This window comes from Panicum virgatum, chromosome 5K (assembly GCF_016808335.1).
Source record: "Panicum virgatum strain AP13 chromosome 5K, P.virgatum_v5, whole genome shotgun sequence".
NCBI lineage: Eukaryota > Viridiplantae > Streptophyta > Magnoliopsida > Poales > Poaceae > Panicum > Panicum virgatum.
Window position 1 is genome coordinate 4,500,312 of NC_053140.1, and position 6,150 is coordinate 4,506,461.

Genomic DNA, 6,150 nt, shown 5'->3' on the forward strand with positions numbered 1-6,150 from the left:
GCCTTGTCCCCCCAGAAATTGTGCAGTTGCTTCCAACGCAAATGCGAAGGCTACATGACTTGTACATGAAGGCGATGAGAGAATGCAACTTCATGCAGGGCGCAAAGATGGGAGATGAAGATTTCTTTCGTGGAGAGGCCATCATATGGATTGATTGGGAAGAAGTGTACCAATTATACCATCAGGACGCCCTCGACATCTCTATGGTCGCTTTGTGGCTTCTGTAAGTGTGTTCTTTAAATCTTGTTCATTACCATATATAACTAACGATGGAGGTTCCTTACTTCATTTTGTATCCCGTAGGATGGAGATTCAAACATGCCGGAAAAAAAGGTATTATCACATCGGCTTCGTCGACCCAACGGTTGTGAATTGCAAGAATCTCCAGGGCAATCCTGCAGAAACATTCAAAAACTAGTACAAGTACCTAACCATTCAACATTACAAGAGTCTCATTCTATTTCCGTACAACTTTGCGTAAGTCTTTTCTGCCATGTAACTATTTTAGTTCTGTATAACTGAATTTTATTAACCGTACATGAAATCTTGCAGAGATCACTGGATACTAGTTGTCATATTTTCGGACTTGAGTTTAGCAGTTGTTATGGACACTTTGCGGAGAAATCCAGACCAATACAAAGACATTAGGGACATGTTGAACAAGTAATTAATTCTTCTCATACCACCTCAATCACCATTGCTTTTGAAATCAACTATCTTTAATTATTCGTCTGGGTTCATGTTCAAGGTTTGGAAGAAATTCGTTCGAAAGCATAGTGGCAATTTCAGCGCCGAACTAAAATGGAAGACAGACTTTTCGGTACAGATGGGATTCTACTTTATTTGCATGTTCCATATCCTTTAATATATATGTATACATTAATAGCTAATTATTTCATTTATTTCTCTTAAAGTGTCGGAGGCAGGTGCAATAAACTAATTTATGTGCATACTATGTCATAGAGAATATCCATGGCCTGGTATGTCCTCAAAAGACCGAAAGCGAATGGGAGAAGGAAGTAAGTAAAAAACTTTATCATAGTTGCATGCAACTCATTTTGTAACGTTCTGATCAATATTCTCATTTTACCATAGATTTATCAAATGCATGATACACTCATACCAGAGGAAAGGATCCTGACGATTCAAGAAGCCTTGAGCAGATTTATTGTTCGTGAGGTCCTCGACCCGGCAGGAGAATTCTACTATGATGGCATGTCAAACATAGATAATAGGAGTAAATATTACAAAATTAAGTAAAACTTTAGTTGCATTTTGTACGTAATTGACTTTTGTGTTGCACTTTATATGAGTAAATGAATATATATTTATATTACTGCAATTCATACTTCACTTAAATTCCAATACAAAATTCAATCTGAAATGGAATAGAAATAACCCAAAAGAAACATGAAAAAAAGAGGGTCTTTACCAACCGGGACCAAAGGGGGTGCCTGCCACGTCGGTGCTGGCACCAACCGGGACCAAAGGCCCTCATTTGTCCTGGTTGCCTGACCCGGGACAAAATGGGGGACCCTTTTGTCCCGCCTTGGCGGTCCCGGTTGGGAAACCGGGACAAAAGGTCTTTCCCAACCGGGACAAAAGGCTTGTTCTGTAGTAGTGATTGTTTAAGCTATGTGAACAACATAAAAATTAATATTCTTATCTCTTCTCTTATATATGAATATATGGTGACACACATTACATTACGGTTAGTATTTTTATATAAATAATAACATAAATAATGTACTAATGATGATAAAAATAGTAATTTGAAATTTTATATTGATGAACTGTAAGATTTTATTATAATAATATAATATTGATTCAAATTTGGGGTTTATTTTATTTTATTATAATGATATCACTGGATAATATATACAAAAATTTAGGAGGTTATTTGATATTATTTTATAATGACATAAGTGGTACTTTACATTAAGATTAGGGGTTACTTTAGATTATTTTTATAATGGCAGAGGTGGGTAATTTAAATATATGTGTAGCGGGTTACTTTAGTTTATTTTCATAATAGAAAAGGTGGATAATTTATTAGAAAAAGATAACAAATCCAATGGCTATTATGATTAGAGTTGCCGAATTGGTGGCTAGATGTTTCTGATTTTTGTGAGAATTTATAGAATTTCTCTATTTTTTTAGATTGTCCACTTAGGATCCTAGGTGGTATCATCTGAAGGCTTCAAAAAGAGCTTCTAACTAGTAATAGTAAGATGTGGAATGGATGCAGGCACGGAGGCATCGTTACAACTACCGCTTTTTAGAAAATTGTAAAATAAAAAAATAACACTAGTAGTGAGTAGTGGACCATAAAAATGGGAAACTAGCCGTGGCACCGTTACCACACCACACGTTCCCAAGCCCGCAGCTTTTTTTTGTTTTGAGAAACCGGAAAATATTCATTTATAAAATGTGATGGTTACAGTCCAGTTTACGAGGATACCCTTGAAAAAACAGAAAAATACAATACGATAGCCCGCCGCCTGCGTGGCCACGATTGGGAAAGAAACGCAGAAGAAAGAAAATCCAGCCCACCAGAAGGAAGAAGAGGAAACAAGGCCCAAATACTGATGTGGTGGTTGACTGCATTGGGCCAGGCCGTGGCCGAGCCCCACGCGGGCCCGCGTGTTCCGCCCCGACGCGAAGAAGCCTCCCGCAGCAGTCAAAGGTGCCCTTCTTCCTCCTCGGTCCGGTCCGGTACGGCGGTACCCGGCGCGGCGGAGTCTACCCGATCTCCTCCATCCTCTTCTGAGTTCGAGTCTTCCACTCCCAGCCCTCAATATTTATGCCGAGTCTAGAGAGAAGAGGAAATAGATCGATTTCCTTGGCGCCATTGTACCTGAACGTACCAGAGGTATCGTCGTCTACTTCAATTCATGGGGGACCTGACGCTGACAAGGTTTCTATCCGCGAGGTGGGAGCGGCGGCGGCGGCTCTCTCACCGTCAGATCCGACGACCCGGTATGCACCAATTCTTGTCTCCGTTTTGATCTTTGTTTATCCACTGTATTCGATGTGGATGGGGAAAATGTCGTCTTCTTGTTTTGTAGGTTGGGTGTTCAGTGTGAAGGGATGTTCACTGTGCACAAACGAATAAACATTTTCAGATGGTCTGCATATATCTAATTTGATTACCCTGTGTTATATTAAGGTGTTTGGGAAGTTATTCTGTTGGATTAAACATGATTGTCAGGACTTTGGGGAAAGATAATGTTTGGAAAACACATATTCCTAACATTTAACTGTGATTTAGAAATTTTCTGTTCCTTACCTCGACAGTAAAAATTTTATGCTAATAAAATCATTTGTATTCTTCTTACAAAAAAAACCCTGGATGTAGGGTGCATACACATAAATATGCTTCTTGTTCGCCCATGGTTGCTTCAACCGTTCCAACTGTGATGTTATTCCTGATGGATCAGTTACTTCAGTGGATAAACGAAAAGGTCTGAAATGCCAACATGATGATAATACTCAAGGCTGCAAAGGAATAGAATCAGAGCCCTGCCTGCCAGAGGTATGAAATGCAGATTATGGAAGACGTAAATTGATGGCAAGACTTATCTTATGCTTTGTTTATTACTGCTGCATTGCAGCCTGTTTGGTTTATGCGGGTTTTACCGGTGGGATTTAGTAAGAGAAAAACGAGTGGATGTGTGGGTTCTTTAGTCCTTGTTTGAGTAGCAAGCATGATATCAGTTGGAGCTCACAAATATTCTATGAGCTTGTTCTTTTATTTGGTCTGTTCTTTTTTTTTCTTGCCTCACTCTACTGGAATGACTGTAAAACTTAAAATGTATTTCCAATTATTTGCTGCATCAGTTCACTTATTGTACCATACTGATGCATCAGTGAATGAGTCACTGGTGAAACAATGCACAAGATTCTTGTTGTTTCATTGTTTGCACCGGCCTAAATCAAGCAAAATTACACACTAGTTAATAATTGTCCCCTATGTGTATTAATGTACAGCATTGCTGTTTTGGCTGTCTCTCCTTTTTGAGCATATTCCTACCAAAATTATTGCTTAACCTAAGAGATAAGCGAAGATGGATGTCCTCTACGTTTGCTCCTGGCATTGGCTTCAACACATACGCCGTCTGGTCTTCGCGAACCTTCGGCGTCCGATCCGAAGGTGGTGTCCCCAACAGTAGCCCCTTGGAGCCTCGGCCCGATCTTCGGGAGGGGCGCGGCTTCGACCCCGTGGGCGCCATCAGCGCCCCGAAGCGCCACCCTTCGAGCTGGGCGTCGCGATGGTGTCCGGCGAAGCACAGTCCGTTTTACCCTGCAAAAAATGTTATACTTTCGCCGAGGGAGCAAAGATTTCAGAATTAAACCGTTAGTTTGTGCTCAAATTATCGAATTAAAAAAATTTGGCGGGGAATTTTCTCTTTGGTTCGTGGCTTTGAAAAGACAAAAAAGCCCCTCGGTTCCCTAATCTTAGACGCGTAGCGCGGGGTGCTGCCGTCTTTCCACTTCGCGGCGCCGCGCGTGCTGGGTCTCGCGCTCGCCCCCCTTTAAATAGCGGCGTCGCGACTGCGCAATGCTACTTCACGTTGCCTTTGCTTTCCAGCCTCCTCATTTGCCATCTCGCGGAGGTTCTATCAGAGCTCATTTTTGTTCGAACTCTTTTGGTAATACACTTCAAGAGTGGCGACCGCGGAACAATCTGGATCTTCGGAGATGGCTCCGAAGAAGAATCAATCGGGAGGTCCGACGACCACCGTACTCGGCTTGTCGAAGATGACTCCGTCCCTCCTCGATGACTTGGCTCGTCGAGGCTTCGTCTCTGCTGACGATGTCCGCGCTCCTCCGACGGGTGAGACTGTTGCTCATCCCCGCACCGACGAAGTGATTGTCTTCCGTGACTTGTTCACCGCCGGCCTTCAAATGCCCTTGGACCCCGTGGTGGTGGACATCTTTCGTCTGTTCAAGGTGTACTTGCATCAGATGACACCTACTTCGATCGTGCGGCTGAATCTGTACATGTGGCTGGCGAAGACCTGCCGCCTTTCACCAAGCGCCGAAGGCTTCGCTCGTGCCTTCAGGGTGCATTATCAACCGAAGAAGATTTCTGTGCAATCAACCGGAGGTGCGGAGATATCAGCCATTCCCCAATATGGCTGTTATACCTTCGCCTTTCACAAGAACCTTCCGAGTCCAGTTCCCGCGAGCAAGAACAAGTGGGCCAACGATTGGTCATCCTAGTGGTTCTATCACAAGGTGACATTGGACCCCGTCACGAAGACCCATCCCCTCGTCATCGACCGCATTGCTACTCTTAGCGATGTGCCGAAAGCCGCCTGTCATGTCCGAACCGAAGATGAGGCTCTTCTCGCCCTGCTGCGGAAACTATCGAAGACCTTCAGCACGCGCGACATCATCGAAGAGTTCGTCGCATGCGGCTGCTTTCCCGTCAGGGTCGGCTGGGACATCTCCAGCTGGTTGGCTGAGGACCGCTGGATCGAAGGTATTCCGGTACCTGATTTCGCAACCGTCTTCAGCCTTCGGACCGACCGTGAGTTTTCGTGCTTAAGCTCTTGTTATGGAGGTGTACACTTCACTCTTTTGCTTACACTTTGTGCCTCTTCGGTGATGCAGGGGTGGACCCTGTTGTTATCGAGAGCCGGGCCAACAAGATGGTCGGGTCGGTCTCGAGGGACGAGTACAAAGCCCTTGTCGGGCATCTTAGCGGGGCTCGACAGAACCGGGTGTTCTACGTCTTGGGCCTCTCCGCTCCTCAGCGGGCGGCCGAGTTGAAGCTTGCTAAGGGCCAGGGCGGCCCGGAGAAGGCGAAGGCTTTGGAAAAGGCAAAATGGAAACATGCGTCTTCGTCCACAGAGCCAAAGAAGAGAGGCCGGCTCATCGATGCCATCTTGCAGCAGTCTCCCCTGCAAAGCAAGGGGGGCTCTGAAGATGATGGGAGCGAAGACAGCAACCGCGCGGCTGCCGAGGCGCCACCCTTCGCTGTTCCTAAAGAGGTGCCACCCTTGAGGGCGGTCCCTCCGAACCTGGACCTTGAGTTCAGCACCGCTCCGGAGAGCGATGACGAGGAAGGCGACAAGGAGGTGAACATCGTCATCGACTCCCCCCATCGCTCGTCTGCGCCGCCCCAAGACTCTGCCTCCGGCA

At 45.0% G+C, this 6,150-nt stretch overlaps 1 long non-coding RNA gene across 1 annotated transcript; it reads left to right on the forward strand.

The window, feature by feature from the left end:
- Positions 1-2,637: 2,637 nt before the first annotated feature.
- Positions 2,638-3,916, forward strand: LOC120705784. The gene is made up of 2 exons (XR_005688052.1): positions 2,638-2,979; positions 3,359-3,916. It is a non-coding gene; the product is annotated as an uncharacterized LOC120705784 (long non-coding RNA).
- The last annotated feature ends 2,234 nt before the right edge of the window (positions 3,917-6,150 follow it).